At 51.7% G+C, this 18277-nt stretch overlaps 1 long non-coding RNA gene across 2 annotated transcripts; it reads left to right on the top strand.

The window, feature by feature from the left end:
* Positions 1 to 903: 903 nt before the first annotated feature.
* On the top strand, positions 904 to 11537 carry LOC132213806 (uncharacterized). Of its 2 annotated transcripts, none has more exons than XR_009448067.1 (3): positions 904 to 1013; positions 1965 to 2011; positions 10896 to 11537. It is a non-coding gene; the product is annotated as an uncharacterized LOC132213806 (long non-coding RNA). The 2 variants fall into 2 exon arrangements; XR_009448066.1 differs by lacking the exons at positions 904 to 1013; positions 1965 to 2011 and adding exons at positions 9768 to 9897; positions 10369 to 10463.
* Positions 11538 to 18277: the final 6740 nt, after the last annotated feature.

Consider the following 18277-nt stretch of genomic DNA (forward strand, 5'->3'; position numbering starts at 1 on the left):
GAGCATCCTGTCACCCGGAGAACCACGCAGCACTGGGAGAGCTCTGGCTGGAGGCTTATAGCTGACTTCAGGAGCAAGCTCAGGCCTGCGGCATATGACAGGGACAGGCAGTTCCCGCGTGAGGCACGCAGTGCTGTGCAGGCTCTGGTGGCACCGGAACCTGTGGTCTAAAGTCCCCAGTCAGTTTTAATTTTACTCTTCTTTGCTCTTCCGATCTAGGCTATACGTTCCAAGGCAGCACCGATGGTGCCGGTGCCCAGCACCTCGCATGCACCCGGCATGCATGCGCCCGGCAGGCAGAGTTCAACTGTGGCTTCTGCTGGAACGTGAGAGTTCTCCCCGGAAGAGCCCGTGTTCCCTCCCCTTGTCTCCCTGAGCCTCTTGAGAATCTGCCCACCCTCCAGTGGGCGCTAGTGGGCATTTCCTCATTCACTGCTAAATTGTGCAAGAGGGTCGCCAGGGCCTCATACCCAGTCTGGCGGGGCCTGGCTCTGAGGGAGCTCCCGGAGACGGAGTAAGAGTTTAACAAATGTGTGCCTAGTTGAGTGTCAGGTTTGGAGGGCTGGACAGGATGACCTCATTGGAGGAGGGTGGGCCCTTAGAGGAGGGAAAAGAAGGCCAGTTGCCCCAGGTCAGAGTTCGATTTGGGGTCAGGTGGTGGGGCCCAGGCTCAGGGGAAGGTGCTGGGGTGTCTGGGGAGTTCCACACCCCATGATCTGGGCTGGGTGCTCAGAGAGGATCCTGGCACACCCCCGGCGGCCTGCTCCCACCTGCTCCTGGGGTGGGGGCCGCAGGTGGGGCCCGCTCGTCACCAACCGGGCCAGCGGGCGGAGCTGGCCTTGCTCTGGGGAGATGGCAATCACACAGACACTCCTCAGTGGAAAATCACTTCATCACACGGCCCCTTCCTGGGAATGAGAACAGAAAAAGCCTGGGAGACACGAGGCCAGAGGGCTGCCACCAAGTATCTGGGTCTGTGGAGGGTACCTAGGCTCCTCTCAACCTGGAGGCAGGTGGGTGCGCCGCATGTGGGCAGTACTCAGACTGGGTCAGGGTGAGCTGAAGGCCAGTCCTGGGCAACGTAGATTGTGGCCTTTTAGGGCCTTGGAAAGCAATGGCAGCTTCCTCCCAGCCCTTGGGGTCTCTAGAATCATCTCTAAGCAGACCTGGCGGGCCTGGACTAGCCCCAGTCATGGTCCCTGAGGTCTAAGCTCCCAACAAATGTATGCCTAGTTGAGTGTCAAGTTTGGAGGCAGAGGGTTGCACAGAATGACCTCATTGGAAGAGGGTGGGCCCTTAGAGGAGGGAAAAGGACAGGTACCTGAGGTCAGAATTCAATTTGGGGTCAAGGGGTGGGTATAACCGTGTCTTTGGTCTGGGCCAGCTTGGGGCTGAGTGCTCTGGATACATTTTAATGGGGCCATGGCTACTGGCCCCTTATGATCAGGGTGCACAGGCTGAGGAATGTCCATATCATTTGCTAATTAGTTTGCTTAAACACAAGGACTTGTACATAAAACATAAGTACACATTCTCAGACACCGGCATGTGCTTCCCCACTCATGTCTACAAATGAAGACATTTTCTTGCAGGACCACAGACATAATCAGGCTCCTGTGAGCCAATGTGCAGACTTCCATGCAAAGGTAGACGCATGTGCTTCAGACAGAAGCACTTTCCCCGTGCCGGCTCAGCTCCCCAGTCCTGCCGGATGGTGGGCAGCCATACAGAGTCCCTTCCAGTCTCTTTTCTGTGCACTTAGAAAACATACTTGCAGTTGAGCTGTTTATACAATTTTTATCTCATGTCATGAAATACTTTTTATTAACATCATTTAAAATCGTTGCATAATCTACTGTCATATGGGTGGACCATAATTTATTAAACCAATCCCTTATTATTGAGCATATAAGTTGTTTTCAGTTTTTCACAAGACTGTGCATAAATCTTTATCTACCTAGCAGATGATTTCCTTGGGCTGAATTCCCAGAAGTCACAATACTGTCAAAAGGTAAGACTTTCCCCCCATTTATATTGAGATAAAATTGACATATAAAAGGCTAAGACTTTTTTAAAGGCCTTTGATACATATTGCCAAATTTACTGATGATTAATTTACATGCCCACCAGAGGTTCCCTTGCCAAGCCTAAATACTCTTAACTTAAAACTATTAATTTCATGTGCATTTTTTGGGTCATTCTTTTAGTTTGCATTTGTGGATCATTAATGATTGCAAGCATTTTTACATGTTTGTTAGCCATTTATATTTCCACTATTTTTTCTATTTAAGTACTTTTACCATTTATCTATTTTGGTCCTAGCTTTTTAAACATATTGATTTGTAAGAACTCTTTATATATTAAGGACATTAACTTTCTCTTTACTGACCACATTTGTTTTAAATATTATTTCCATGATTCCTATTTGGCATTATCCAGTGTATTGATTTTATATTTTGCTCATTTCAGTTTTTGATATAGAGAAAATATATGCTAAACGGTCAGATTGAAAATGTTTTCTTCAGAACTGCTACATTCACCTTTTCCCCCATTTAGTTTAAGTTAAGAATGCTCACCCTAGCCAGTTTGGTTCAGTGGATAGAGTGGGCCTGCAGACTTTCGGGTACAGAATTTGATTCCAATTAAGGACACATGCTCAGGTTGCCAGCTCAATCCCCAGTAGGGGGCATGCAGGAGGCAGCCAACCAATGATTCTCATCATTGATGTTTCTATCTCTCTCTCCCTCCCCCTTCCTCTCTGAAATCAATAAAAACATATTTTTTTAAAAAAAAGAGAGAATGCTCTTTTCTATTCTAGATGTTAAATATTACTTTTCTTCACCTGGGAAACAAAGAAGAAATACATTATCCCTGTTTCAAGGGACTTACAAGGAACAGAACCCACGGAGTATAGTGCCTGTGTTATCACTGATCTGACTGTGAGTCAGAGATGTGATATGCACTTAGGGTTCAGTGAAAGGAGAGCTACGCGGCAGGGAGGAGATGGGACTTTTTGCTGCTCAAGGTTGTAGGGGGCTAAGAGAGGCTTTATTTATCCATCAAACATGCACATAGACTCATTATGTGCCAGGCACTGGGTTAGTGCTTTATAACTATTGACTGATTCAACCCTCATACTAACTTCCTGAATACATTCCCCATTTTACAGATGAGGAAACTGAAGCTCAAAGAGTATAAATAACTTACCCAAGGCAGTACCTGGAAGGGCCAGGATTTGAACTGAAGAAGTTGGGTTGGGTTGGGTTGGTGGGCAGAAGGGGTGCTTATGGCTAAGGAACTTGAATGTTCAAAGGAAGGACTTAGATCAGCAAGTGGGAAATTTTTCATGCAAAGGGCTAAGTAGTAAATATTTCAGACTTTGCAGGCCAAGAGGAAAAATCGAGTTTCATAGGTACTTAATATAACTAGAGAGAAAAATTTCCACAAATTTCTATTGATGAAATTGAAAATATAATAACAATTATATATCCGTAAAATAGACCCTAATATGCAAATAGACCAAACGGCGGAACAACCGAACAACTGATCACTATGAAGTGTGCTGACCACCAGGGGCCCGCGCAGAACATGGTGGGTGTCGTCAGCAGGTGCGATGGTGGTGCAGGTGAGTGGGGGCACCAGACCAAGGCAGGGCACCGGTTGCTGTCATCAGGGCGAGACTCTGGTGGTTACTGACAATTTTTGCTCCCACTAGGCACTTGCACCTGCTGCTGTGGTCCCACTAGGCACTTGCACCTGCTGCTGGTGCCAGCCCCGCTCACACCTGCTGCCGGTACCTGGCGCTGGCCCCAATTGCTTGGCATCATCAGCAGGTGCAAGTGACAGCTTCCAGCCCCGATTGTCCCTCAGGACTTTTCCACCTCCCCCTGCTCCTGAGGGGCAATCAGGTCTGGCAGCCACCTCTTGCACCCACTGCTAGCGCCGGCCCCACTCGCACCTGCAGCCAGCGCCGGAGCCGCCACTTGCATCTGTTGCTGACGCCCACCAGCAGGTATGAGTGGCAGCTTCCGGCTCTGATCACCCCTGAAGGCTTCTCCACCTCCTGCTGCTCCTGAGGGGCAATCGGGGCAGCAGTTGTGCTTGCACCTGCTGCTGGCACTGGCCCCAATTGCTCCACGCTGTTAGCGGGTTTGAGCAGGGCTGCTGACAGACAGGGAACCGGGGGCTGCTGTGGGAGGGGCCGGGCAGGGGCCCAGAGGATGGGCTGAGACCCGCCCCTGTGCCCACCTCAACCTTGTTGCCCAAGTCCCTTTCAAGATGCACGAATTCATGCACTGGGTCCCTAGTGTGTGTGTGTGTGTGTGTGTGTGTGTGTGTGTGTGTGTGTGTATAATAAAATGAGTCTACTAATGTGAACAATGTAAATTTTTCTGGGGGATATAACATTTTGCTTAATAGGGGTTTAAAGTTAGTGGTCTCTATCATCTGATTGTGAATGTTCATCTATAAAAAACACTCTCAACCCATAGCTAGTGTGCACAGTGGTTAGAGTGCCGGCTCTCACACTGAAGGGTCTCAGGTTCGATTCCCAGTGAAGGGCAGCTACCTGGGTTGCAGGTTCAATCCCTAGCCACAGTTGGGGCATGTGCAGGAGGCAACTAATTGATGTGTCTCACTTACATCGATGTTTCTCTCCCTCTCTCCCCTTCTCTCCCCCTCCTCCTTTCCACTCTCTCTAAAAATCAATGAAAAAAATATTCCCTGGTGAGGAGGATTAACAACAACAACAAAAACTGAAAAAAAAACAGCAGCACTCAGCTGTGGGGCCTCAGGAGCACAGTTGGGGGCCTGGACTTGGCCCATGACCACACCTATGGTCTGCCCACCCCCGTGTAGACCTATTGTTTCAGGGCAGAGCTGCCTGAGGAATAACGCCCCCGAGGAGCTGTGCACCCATGGGGAAGAGGTAGGAAGCTACCGCCAAGGTTCAGGGAGATGAGGCCACCTCAGGGCCCGGGCAGTGTGGGGCAGAGAGGCAGGATGGACTTGCTGGGCTTCTGAGGTAGACTCCCAGGCTGAGGAGGTGGGAGGAGAGGGAGGGGGCCCCCTAGGCAGTGTGGGTGGTGGGCATGGGCATGAGCTGGCACAGGAAGCACAATCCTGCCCACCTAGTCAGCCATGCCCTAAGCACCTGCCGTCTCTCAGCTCCGGGGATTGTGGGGGTGGGGCAGTGGGGCACTCAGGAGACTTGGCTAGGAGCCAAACCACCAAAGAAGAAAAGGACATTGCTCCTGCCATAGTTTGGTGGGGCCTTGCCTCTACTGGACACCAGGGAGGCCCTGTGGCCAATAACTGTCTCCACATTTGCTGGCCCCAGGACCAGCGAGCCCACCAGCAGATTGTCCTCTCCTGGATTTAAGCCCTGACTCCTCAGGCTCCATTCCCAGGGTAGCAGGGCATGTGGACCTTCCCTTCAGGGTAAATGAAGGGAGGGGCGGTATGGCGGACGGGGACAATATGGCCGAGACGCGGAAGGGAACACAGACAGAGATGGAGGCAGCCTGAGAAAACGTCACCGCCGTGGTCAGTTTCTACTGAGGCTGATCATGTTATTGGGAAAGGCTCCTTGATCTCTCTCTCCCCGATACTTTCCTAGTGGAGTACAAACCTGCCACCTCCTGTGCCCACGTGGGGGCGGGAGGTGGCCACTTGCTGTGGCTGGGCTCTGTAATTAAGTCTGTGGCAATGGGCAGGGGAAGGGACAGATCTTGTCCCAAAGCTGTTCTTGCTGTCAATGGGCTTAGACGCAGGCAGGTGGCTTGCGAAATGTTCTGAGAAACTGTCCCGGGTGAGCCTGAGGTGTGCCATATGCAAATGGGCCTGAGAGACAAACACGGAGCATCTCTGCTGTGGGTGCGGTCAGCCCTCCTATCCACAGGTCTAGAGTTAGAAGGCTGTGGGCCAGGCCGGGCAGGGGGTGACCCGACAGCAGCCAGCACTGTGCTGAGGGAGTGTAACCTCTAATCACAGGCCAGTCCCTTAAAGCTGACCTCAGAGTGACCCTGTTCTAGCCTCGAGCTAACCCTTGACCTTGGCTTCCGACAGAGCTTTAATCCTCTCCCTAGGCTGACCTTTGAATCCTATGCATCATCCCTATAAATTAAGCATTTATAAGATGCTTAGTTGGGTGTTCAGGGAGATTGGTCGTAGCAGTGTGAGCAGCTGCATGTGGGCACAGCTCCTAGCCTGCGTCTTAACACCTGGAGGGTGGGCCACGGAAGGGCCGGGGGAGGTCACTGGACCTTCCCTCTCCTACAGCTCCCACTCAGCTGGGTGACTCTGGGCAACTGTCTTAACCGAAGCGAGGTTTGGATACTCAGAGAGATTTACTCACCTGTCCAGTGGGTATAATGACACCCAAGTACCTGCCTTTGCCGTCTCTTGAAGTAGGTGTGAGGGTTCAATGGGGAGGAATGGAGGTGGTTTGGAAAGCGTACATCACTATGATACAAACAGGCAGTATTACAATGAAGAGGGTCGCTTGCTGGGTTTACTCCAATCACTACTGCATAAGGGAACTCGGTTGTACTTTCTTCCTCCCTGGAACTTTCCACTCACTTCATTCTTACTTTTCTTTTGATATTCATTGAGAAAAAATTCAAACACACACAAGAGTAGAGAGAACAGTTTAATAGACTGTTAATGTGGTGGCCACAAGAGCATGCTTTGCAGCCCTCCTACTTCTGGGAACCTGAGGGACCTGGGGCCCAGCTGCTGAGCTCTGATGGTGCTCAGGCAGTACTTCCCAGGGTAGGCCCTTGCAAGCCTGGCAGCGATGCTAAGGCAAACCTGGCTGGTGACTTTCCCTGAGGGACCACCGTACATGGGCACACTGTCCTCAGACTCCAAGATAGCACTGCAGTCTCAGATGCACTGCCCATACCCTACCTTCTTCCCTCCTTTACTTGCATTTAGAATGACACTCTCCCAGCCTTTCTGGCTCCTTCCCTAATTCCTTTGTGATAGCCATGTCCTCTAATACAATGACACCTTCAATCCCATCATGGTGTCTGTTTCTTTGAGCACCTGGACGAATAAACCCCATATCCCAAACCCCATCTTCCAGTCAACAGTTACCAATATTTCCCCGCATTTGCTTCAGCTATCCTTTCCTCATCCTCCCTGCTGCTGACCCCCCAAATAATGTGAAGAAAATCTTAGACATTATACCATTTCATTTTTTAAAACACCGATCCTCATTATTCACAGATTTTGTGTTTGCCAATTCTCCTGCTGCTGAAATATATCAATAATGCCAAAATCAACACTTGTGGAGCGGTGAAAAATTTGAGTCACCCGATATGCAGGTTCTCAGCTGATGTCAAGCAAGCCAACATTCTGCCTTTTTGTTTTGTCCCAGCTTTATTGAGGTATAATTGACATATACCATTGTGTAAGTTTAAGGTGTACCAGGTGTCGGTGATACATTTATATATTGCAAAATGATTACCACTGTGATGTTAGCTAACAACTTTATCATGTCACATAGTTATCATTTATTTTTGTGGGAAGAACATCTAAGACCTGCTCTCTTGGCTCTGCCTTTTTGTTTCAGCTCTCATACCATAACAAGCGTCCTTTACAAGGTCTACTTAGTGCCACATATGTGTGTGTGTTTCGTTGCTGAAGGTGTCTTTAAACAGTAACACATAAAAACAAGGTTATGTATTGGTCAATTGATGAAAATGAGACCAGTAGCTCATAGGAACCTAACCTTGTATTTCCCCTGGGAACAGTGGTTCTGATAATTCAGTGTTTTGGTGACTTTATATGACGTAACTTTCAAAAAAATTGACTGCACTTCAGTATAGTGAACATTTTCTTATAGAACCACAGTGCCATTATCATACTTAAGGAAATTAACACTAATTCCTTGGTGTCATCTAACACTCAGCCCATTATCAAACTACCTCAACTGTCACAAAAATATCTTTTTATGGTTATTCAAACTGGATAGGATCCAAACAAGAGCCAAAGTTCACATTTTTTTTGTTATAATTCTTAAGTTTCTGAATCTAAAGCATCTCTCCTTTTCCTTTTAATTATTTTCATGCCATTGATTTGTTGCAGAAACCAGGTTAGTTGCCCATGAAATGTCTCACATTCTGGATTTCGTCTCTTTGTCCCCTTCTGTTATCATTTACTTTGTTTCTTTTTTAAAAAATATATATATTTTATTGATTTTTTTACAGAGAGGAAAGGAGAGGAACAGAGAGCTAGAAACATCGATGAGAGAGAAACATCAATCAGCTGCCTCCTGCACACCTCCCACTGGGGATGTGCCCGCAACCCAGGTACATGCCCTTGACAGGAATCGAACCTGGGACCCTTCAGTTTGCAGGCCGACGCTCTATCCACTGAGCCAAACCAGTTAGGGCTACTTTGTTTCTTTATCCCTTATATTTTGGGGCAATGGACTTTCTCTGTATAGGATTCTATTACTGGTGGGGTCAAGGTACAAAGAGTTGGGGATGGAGTTAGGGTTACAGTGAAGAGGGTGACATTAGGGTTGGGATGGAGTTTGAATTCTGGGCAGAGCTGCGTTTGGCAGGATGACCTCGTGGTTAAGAGCAAAGACTCAGGCTCAGGATTTCTGAGCCCAACTTGTGGCTCTACCACTTATTAGCTATTGACCTTGAACAAGTTATGCAACCTCTTTGTGTCTTCGTTTCCTCACTTCTAAAATAAAGATAAAAAGAATTCTTAACTCACAGGAGTTTAAATGAGTTAATATATGTAAAGCACTTGGACTGGTGCCAGGCACACGGTGAATGCTATGTAAGTGGGTTAGTTACAAGATAAAGAGGGCTCTAGTTCATGATCCCACCCATTACTGGGGGTTCTGCCTCATGGTTGGAGGTGTTGGGGGCGGGAGTACCAGAACCACCCCTCCCTTGGGTTACCTTCCTTCGCTTCCTGTCTGGGGACAGGTGGGGATTGAGTGGAGACACGTGGGGCTCTGCCTCACTTTTCCTCAGAAGCCTTCCCATTTTTCAACCAGGTCTGACCCTGCCCCTTCTCCTTCCTCATCCATGTGCCAACAGGGCTGTGGGAGTTCTCTAGAAGGGTGGGGAGAAAAGGCCTTGGCCTCTAACTCACTTCTGAGAAGGGAAATTTGTAGAGTGAGGACACATGTGTGGAGATTTAAATCAGTTGCATGGAACTAGAATGAAGGGCGGGTGCAGTTCCAACCAGGAACAAGGCACACATACAATGGCCACTAGAGGTGCTGGTGGGTATGGGAGCAGTCTTCATCTAATCATTCATATGTCAACCATCCATCCGTCCATCCATCCATCCATCCACACCACCACCACTACCACCACCACCCCAGCCATCCACGCGCTTATTTGTCTAGTCATGTATCCATCACCACAGCAAATGCTGGGCACCCATTCTGAGTCAGGCACACTGTCCCTGCATTTAAGCAGCTCATTGTCTAGTGCGAGGAGGCGCATGTTTAATGACTACATGCTGTGCAACTAGAGGAATGTACAGTATGTGAAGAGAGTTCTGGAAAGGGTGGAACTGTCTATGGCTGGGCCAGGGGCTAGAAATGAAGCCTCCTCCTTCTTTCCTTGGGTCTGACTCTTCTGCCCTAATGGCGACCCCTGTTCTAGGCCTGGGTCCCATGGCAGGCTCTCTTCAGCTTCCTGGTTCTAAATCACAAGGTCCAACTTGAGAAGAGACCTGTTCCTTCTGGGAAGGGATTCTGGAGTTACCAAATCACTCCACCACACCTGGCCAGGCGCCCTGAGGTCACAGCCTAGTTCTCTGGAGACAGACTCTCTTCCTCACGGAGGCTCCATTGAGGAGATGTGGACACGGAGAGCCCAGGTCACCTCCACCCACTGGAGCGGCAAGACCATGGATGCAGTACCGCCACTCTCCTTTCCTTGGGGCAGTGGGCAGTGGGCTAGAAACCTCTGTATACCCTTCTCTTCTATCATCCCCCACCTCAAGCTCACCTCTTGGCTTTTGGTCTCTTAGCAGTGGCTGTCAATCTGGGGCATCCTAATGGAGAATATTTTGCTTCTAATTAATTGCAGGCTCTAAGAGTGAGAGTGTGGGAAATGTGGATCCCCAAATAAGACCAGGTTTCACGAGGCTGCTGCATGGTGGGGGTTGTCTTTGCCACTCGCCTAGGGTCAGACGGCAGGGGTTGTGTCTGCTCCATCTGCCTAAGGCAGGGCCTGGGGCCTCAGCCTATGTCTCTCTCTCCCCAGCTCCAGAGAAGGAACAAGCTGGTCTGGCAGACTTGTTTACAGGGAGAACCTGGCCAGGGCCTCAGGTGGTTTCAGCACTTGCCCTCCCTCCATCTGTCTGACTAATGTTCCCATCTGCCAGCCTCAGGTGAGAGATGGCAGCGTCTTCCGCTGTTGCCCCAACGAGCGGCTTGTTTGCGGTGTAACTGCCTGATGGTATCTCGCACGGTGCTTTGGGTGAGCTGTCTCTTGGGAGTGTCTGCCTGTTGTTTGCCTCAGCCCCCACCTCAGTGCCTGCCTGAGCTCACGGCATTATTCATAGAACCATAGGTCCAGCACCCCTACCCCCAGCGCTGTTTGAAACTCCTGCCTGGCTGACACTGGTGTGTGTGTGTGTGTGTGTGTGTGTGAAGGGGTCCTCTCTATACCTCCACTTGAACTAGTCCCACGATTTCTCCTCTGACATGTTCCTAAGTAGCTTTGGGGATATCATTGCTGCCAGGGTGTCTCCAGCTGGGAGGCCCCATTTCCATCGTCTGGCTCACAGAGAACCCCAGCAGTGAGCCCTGGGGTCTGGGCTCCCCTATTCTGGAGTGGCCTCTCAATACCCTCTCCTGTATCAATGAGTTCCCACCTGCTCATTTGAGATTTTCTCTCTGCTCCTTCCAGCTGGAGATGGCCTCTTCCTGGCCCCAAGTCCCCCTATGGTAAGAGATGAGGGACAATGTCATCAACAGAACCTGTTGCCCAGCCTGGCTTATCCTCTACCACCAGCTGTGTGAACCATCACCACCAACCCACCATTTCACCATGCCTCACTTTCCTAACCTGTAAAATGGGATAATAGTATGAAGAGTCCTGTGGCATTAAATGAGATCATGTATGCCAGTGTGCTGGGACACAGAGCCTGATGTCTTCTTCCTCTTCCTGCATCTCTCCCCTCAATCCTGTATTCCCCAAGGACTGTCTCCTGGGCAGCAACCAGGTACACTGGAGCAGGAGACTAACAAAGGCCTAAGAAATAAAGGAGGGAGAAGAACGAGGCCTCTCAGGATGCTCTGAGCTGATGGGAGAGAGACATTTTCGTGTGTGTGTGTGTATGTATGTGTGTGTGTGTGTATGTGTACAGGGGGCATTGCTCAAGCAGGAGAGAGGAGTCCAGATGTGTGTATCCAGGCTAGACAGTGACTACTGTAATGTCTTCTTAGCAGGCAGGAGCAACCAACAAATTCATTAATTTCCTGTTTACACATCTATTGTCAAAGCTAATAATTTGATTTAACGAGGCTGATTACCTTCATTAAAAACTATTAGCTCCCATGAGCAAACGTTCTTGTGTTTGCATTTTCATAATTATGTTGGCATTTCACAATGTGCTTTTCAAGGGAGGCCTGTGCTCAAACTCAGCCTCATCCACCCAGCTCGGGGCTCTCTCTGGGCTGACCTCCTTAGCCCCTGGCGCTTTGTTAGGCGCTGTGGGGCAGTGGGAAACAGGACAGGCCTCATTGTCTTTGCCTGCAGCCCACACTTTGCTGCTTCTGATGTCCTGGATGGTCCCAGTCCTTATGCCTGGACAGCACTACGGCCTTTCTGTCCATGGCTGAGGCCAGCCTTACAGCCTGCCTAAGCCTGGGTGCCTGGTTGCCTAGCTATGCATTTTCATGTGGGACAGCCCTCAATACATGCTCTCCAGGGCATCATTGATTGACACGCCCACCATTAACTGGGAAAAGGGAGGCTCCCGGGGTCCCCCTTCAGGGAAGGGAAGGAACCAGACTTTCTCAAGTACTCGCAGCTGCCAGGTGCTGGCACTGTGGTTCCCTCTTTAACCCCTCCAAGAACATATCAGCACCTCCATTTTACAGAGCATGATACGGAGACTCGGAGAAGTTAGGTAACTTACCCAAGTTCACATGGCCAGGAGGAGGGTCTGCACCCTCAGCCCATGCCCTTTCCAACACATCACGCCTTCCTTCCCACGAGACAGCTAAACAGGGCCCTGAGCCAGGCTCTCCCCACTCCTGGCTTGCTGGGGTCCACGTGCCACCTTCGCCTGTCTCCCTCAGGGAGGAATGGGACTGGACCACCTTGTTCCTTGATGAGGGTGGGTCTCCAGGACCCCAGCCTTCCTCCACTGCTTCATGATTTTCCCCTGTGATTTTCTAGGTCCTGGTCTGGCCCCAGGAGGAACCCAAGTCCCAAAGAGTCTTGTGATATGTGCCTTTTGGGGCCAATGCAAAAAAGTGTCTACCCTCCTTTCTCCCCTATGGCCTATATCACCTGGCATCCCTGAAGCCTGAGACCCCACAGGCAGAATATGTGTAGGGTAACAGGAGTCTACCATCTGTCCTTCTACCTCTCTGGCTGGTGCCCAGATGGGTTTTCCTGGGTGCCAATCCCCCTGGAGCAAGAGCTATGGCTGGGCCAGGGCCAGAGCCAGAGAAATGTAGAGACAGCACACCCTAGGAGGGCTCCAAGGAAGACAGAGACGTGACATTGACTGGGTCCTGGTTGTCTGCCCAGGCCCTGTTCTAAGCACCTGGCCACTGACAGGTAGGAAGATGTGCCTCTTGGAACCTCGGTCTCCTCATCTGTAGAATGGGTAAAAGAATCTGAGATGGGAAGTGAGGCTGGTGGGACTAGAGGAGGCACTGCCACAGAGGGCTTTGCCCTCAGGTTTCTTGGCATTGGAAGCCCCCTCCCTTCCTCCTGGGCTGTGAAGGCAGGGGGAGCTGTGTCTGCCAGCGCCTCCAGGCCGGCCACGGGGAAGCCTGAGCCTGGAGGCAGGGTTCACGAAGGTGGCGCGAGGGGCCACAGGAGCCACTGGGCCAGCCAGAGAGGGAGTCTTTCCTGGGCCTGCCGGGCCTGCCCTACTGGTCCCTTCTGCGCCCTTGCCTCCTTCTGTGCCCTGGCTTCCTGTGAGGGCTGTCTCCCCACCTCTTGTCTCCTCACCCCCGTCTGACTTGCTTTGCCCAGGCCACACTCAGGGGCACTCCTGCTGTGGGTGCTGTTCCCAAGGACAACCCTGGCAGCGACAGGGCACAGAATACCAGTCCCAACCCTGTGCCTGGCAGAGCACTGTCCGTTCCTGGGATCCTATGGCCCTCCAAAGCCACTGTCCTTTCCCTTGCCTCCTCTGCCTTTCCTTCCCTCTCTTCCTCCTCCTCCTCCTTCCAGCCTTCCTATTCCCATAGGTGTCTACCTGGCTGTGAATACCTCCCACCCCTGCTCTGTGCACTATTCCCCCCTTCCCACCTCTTCCTCCCCATGCCTCAGAGTACTGTCTCTGCTGTCTCCCTCCCTTCCTCCTCTGGCCCTTAGCCCCATCCTGGACCCACACGGAGCCTCCACGGCTAGACCTCAGACAGGAGCAGCCTCTGCAGGAGAAGAAGCTGGCCCTGCTCGCCCTCCAGAGCTCACGTCCAGTGGACTGGGAACCTGCAGGCTGCACAGAGCGCTTGAGGACATGAGGGAGACTCAGTCCAGAGTCAGCTTCCCTGGGGGGAAGGGAGCTGAGATGGGAACGTCGTCCTGAAAGTGTCGTTTGGACGTGAGGAGCTTGTAGGCAGGCACAGTGCCGAGGCGCAGGAAGTGGCTGGCCGGGGGCCTGCTGCGTTAGAGTGCAGCCCCCCCACTTTCTAGCCACGTACGTGACCACATGACTCTCTGGGGCTTGCTTTTCTCATCTTTAAAATGGGAGTGATGTTCATCCCCATCTCGGTGCTTGTGTGAGGCTTAACGACGGAATCCTGAGAGCGCAATCCAATCTGGCTTTTACAAAGGGCATTCCTGAGAAGTGTCCCCTTTCAAATGAAGCGCACAGCCTCCTGAGCAATTCCACAGGAGTCGCCGTCCTCTGGCGCCTCTCACGGGGAACGCTGGGTCCTGCCTTGTCTCCGCCACTCGCCTGTTGGAAGGGAGGAGGCTGCAGGTTTGACATTATTACCTCCAGAAGCCAGCGTCACTGTTTTTCTGTTGCTGGTCCATGGCAGCGGGGACAGTTACGGGGGTGCTGGGTGGTGGGGTGAAGGCCTCCTTCTCCCAAGAGCCTGGATCCAGAAAAAAGAGACCCTGATAGGAGACCTTGGTCTTGAGTCATCTTCTAGAAGGGACTAGGGCCCGTGCATGCCCTGGAGCCCCAACCCCAAATCTGGAGGCTTCTGCACTGGGGTGTGGTAGGGGTGAGGCACCCAGTGTGTGTGTGGGGGGAGAGTTGGGAAAACAAACCTGGGTTCTTCTCCTTCCTCATCCCAATGCTCTTGAGCAGCAGCCTGAGCAGCATCAAAGCCACGTTCACTTCCTGAGAGGAGACACTGGCATGTTTAGTCACCTGGGCGAGTGGGGTGGGGGGGAGACTACCCTGGACGTAACAATGAGAGCACGCACGCTGGCTCCCCAGCAGCTTGCAGTGGCTTTAATGAGCCCCTGGCAAAGCCCTGGCCCTTTAAACAGATCACGTCCATCCACGTCAGAAAGAAGGAAGAGAGCATTATTAATAAGTTGCCCTGGGCACCGGTAATGATTGTAAGCGGCTGTGAGCCAGCGTACACGAGGGCACCGCAACTTGAAAGGGAACATTTCCCAGAGGGAGGTGATAGGTCCTGATAATTGTTATAATAACAGCTCAGCGGGCCTGGGTTGGTTCCTTTCATCCTGTGAGGTCATAAATGGCTTTCTCCACCGGAGAAAGGACAGGGCCTCCGCCCACCGCAAACACCCTCTGGCCCCCACTCACCCAGCTGGGGACTGGCCCAGCTGTGATTTCTGAGCTGGGGAAACTTCGGGATTGTTCAAACAAGGTGAGCTAATCGTGGCCGGCCTCCTGCGCCTTGCTCCCAGGACAGGGTGGAAATTCCACTTGTCAAGTAGGCTCTCGAGCCCTCTGCCAGGAAGCCCATTACACTGGCCAGTTGCCCTCCTCGTCTCTCGCACACACCGCAGCGTGCAATGCGGTTCATGCTTTGTCTGCCGCGTGAGTCACCACCGACGCACTTTCCTCTTCTCCTCGAGTCTGTTTGCACTTGAAAAGGTGACAGTTGTGTCCTGAGGACGGAAGCATTAACCCAACTCTGACTTCTCTGTCAGGCTCAGGTGTCTCTTTAGGACTCAACCAGACACCTGACCGGGCCAGCAACCGGGGGCACTGGCGGTCGGAACACCAGCAACAGGCTGTGGGTGAGCCACCCAGGTTCTGCAGCTACTGGGCTCTGTCTCCTGCCTGACTGCTTTCTTCCCTGTTGGTCCGAGATGGCGAGATCAGAGAGCTGTGTGCCAGCCTGAGACCCTGGTACTGCGGTGCCCAGGTGTTCTCCTGCAGAAGGAGGTGGCTATATATTTGGGGCCACCTGGTTTGGAAGATGATGGGTTTCCTCTCCACTTTGCTCCTGCCCCTGCCCTTGTTCAAAGACCCCCTTCTCAGCTCTCCACAAAGGCCTTCTGGGGTCTTCAGGCCCAAGGTCACTGGCCTGGCTGAGCAGCGATGGCCTTCGCTAGGAACTTAGTGGAAAGCTCACGCCCCTGACTTGCTTGTAAATTGTGTTGGCTCAATGCTGAAGCCTTTGTCACAAGCTGCCCGCATTTAGAATTTGGAAAAAAGACCCTTCATTTTATTCATCACACATGTAGATGCCTTGCAGCAACTCAGATGATCGTAAAATCGCTGTAGACTTGGTTTTTTCATGTTAAGTTCTGTTCTCTTGTTTGACTGCACAGACCTGGGCACAGAAAGGGCTCCTGGGAAATGCTGCTGAGACCCAGGTGGGGGGCATTCGAAGACAGGCAGGTCTGTAGAGAGCTTAGGAACAGGGGTTCCTCTGCCAACCCTGTTGGGTGTGGTCTGGGGCAATTTGCCTTTGCTGCTTAGTTTCTTCAACTGAAGAATGGGGCTAATAATGTACACAGAGGATTGTGCAAAGATGAAATGAGTTAATACATGAAGAACGTTTAGACAGTGCCTGGAACACAGGCTGCCAGCTGCTGTGGTAATACTAATTATTTTTTTATTATTGTGAAAGTGGAGGAGGGGCTGAACTCTGACCTTTCCAAGTCCTGTTCCCCAGAACCTGGGATCCATGAATCACAGGTGTGGAGTGAGTGGGATACCAGCAGCGAGCAGACAAAGGTCTCATGAGAAGGCTTCAGGGAAAAAGCATTCTAAGACCATCTTTGAGTCTTAAGAGCTTCACACTTTCTCTGTCAGGAAGTTCTCCCTTAGGCCAGATTTCTAGTCTGCATGTTGCAGCCAACTCACATCTCTGTGCCTCCCTTCATGCTCAAGCAGAGAAAGAGTATGGCCTGGCTTCCCAGGGTATGAGGAATCCCAGGGACCAGAGCCCAGAAGATGGGGCAATGCCAGGGCCGTCCCTGGGCATGCACAGCCTGGTACCTGTGGTCCCAGTTCCTTGGGTCCAGCCCTTAGAACAAGAGCAGCCATTCAAAACCCCAAATGAAATGCCCATAAAGGCTTACACATCCTCACTACATCCACCCCACCCCAGAGCAGCCTTGGACTTCAAGGGCCATGCCGCTGTTCCTCCGCCATGGCTTTCATCCTGTCACCTGTGGCTCAAGGATGCACATTCTCCCAAGCGCCAGATCACCGCCCAGGCAGCTGCCTGGCTGCAAAGGCTATTCGCTTTGCTCTGTGATAATCCCATTCCATCCTTCATGGCTCAGCTCACACGTCACCTCCACCAGGAAGCCTTCAGTCCACACCAACCTCTCTGTCTCTGACTTTCTCTGGCCCTTGGCATGAATATAAAGTAGGCCAAAGGTTACTGGGTCTATGCCACCCCCCCACCCTATTCCCCCGTGATGGCTGAAGGCTGCGGCCAGGTGAGGTGACAGTCTCTTCAGAGGCCAAGATACAGGCTTGCTTCCCTGCCCTTAGGGAGCTGGGGCCTCCGCTGTGTAAGACCGCGGTGGAGCCCTGGCCACGCTGCTTTTGGACTCGCTGTGAACTGGCTTTGGGTTGCTTACAGGATTCAAAGCGAAAGGCTGGCACGGGAGAGGACAGGCAGGCCTCCGTCAGTGCTGCCTTTGGAGGTTACGTGCGAGAGAAAGCTGCTGGGGAAACACCAGCGTCTCAGGGAAGGCTGCTCTGCGGCTGATGCGCGACCACCCTGTCTCCCTGATTCGCTTTGGGTCTCTCTTTTCTCCACTTCGGTCTCTTGACCTCTGTCCACTGTTTGTCTCCTTTCTGCATAAGGCAGGCTCACAAAAGTGCCTGGATCGGCCGTTGCCCCACAACAACCAGATGTGTTTGCGCGTAGACCCAGCTTTGGCACCAAGAGTGTGCAGCCGCCGCATCCCCGCTTAAGACCGCGTTGGCACATCTTCAGGGCAAGTGACCAGCCAGCTGACTCCCAGGTATCTGCTTCCAAACTCCTGCCATTGTCAGCCATAGCCTGACCTTGTAACGCCAACCTGCTGCCATCCCCCCACATTCTGGATTGTGCTGTAATGAAGCACCCCTGGTTCAGAGGTTAATTTTTTAATCTCTGGGATTATTTGCATCATAAATTATAAAAAGAGAAATATCTGCCTCCCAGAAAAGGAATTTGGGGGGGAGGGGGGGTCCAAGACAGGACATGACTGGAACCCAGTGTTAACCTCAAAGGTGGCTGAGCCCAGCCAGGGGTGTCCTCTGGCCTCTGCCTCTGTCCTGCTAAGGCTCCGGCTTGGCAGGCAGCCTCAGCGAGTGAAGGAACCATGTTTGGTCATCGGGCAGGGTGGTGGGACAGTGGACAGAAAGGGGTGACCCAACTGCTTCTCTCTCTCCCAGGATCCTCTGGGCCCTCAGCCCCTTGTAACCCGAAGGTCAAAGGTCAGGAGAGGTGTGTCCTGGTCTTGACTGCAGCGGCTAAGGGAAGACTTGTTCCCAGATCCAGGCATCCTTGTTTCCTGGCTGGACACACCTTGCCTCTCTCCCTGGGGATTGTCCTTCTGCTGCCCCAGGAGTTTTCGCACACAATGGTTGGCAGACTCCGCATTCATTTTCATCACTGTTTTTAGGCTGAATGGCATTTGTCACATTCCTTCCTGGCTGGCTT

The sequence above is a fragment of the Myotis daubentonii genome, chromosome 12, assembly GCF_963259705.1.
Source record: "Myotis daubentonii chromosome 12, mMyoDau2.1, whole genome shotgun sequence".
Lineage (NCBI taxonomy): Eukaryota > Metazoa > Chordata > Mammalia > Chiroptera > Vespertilionidae > Myotis > Myotis daubentonii.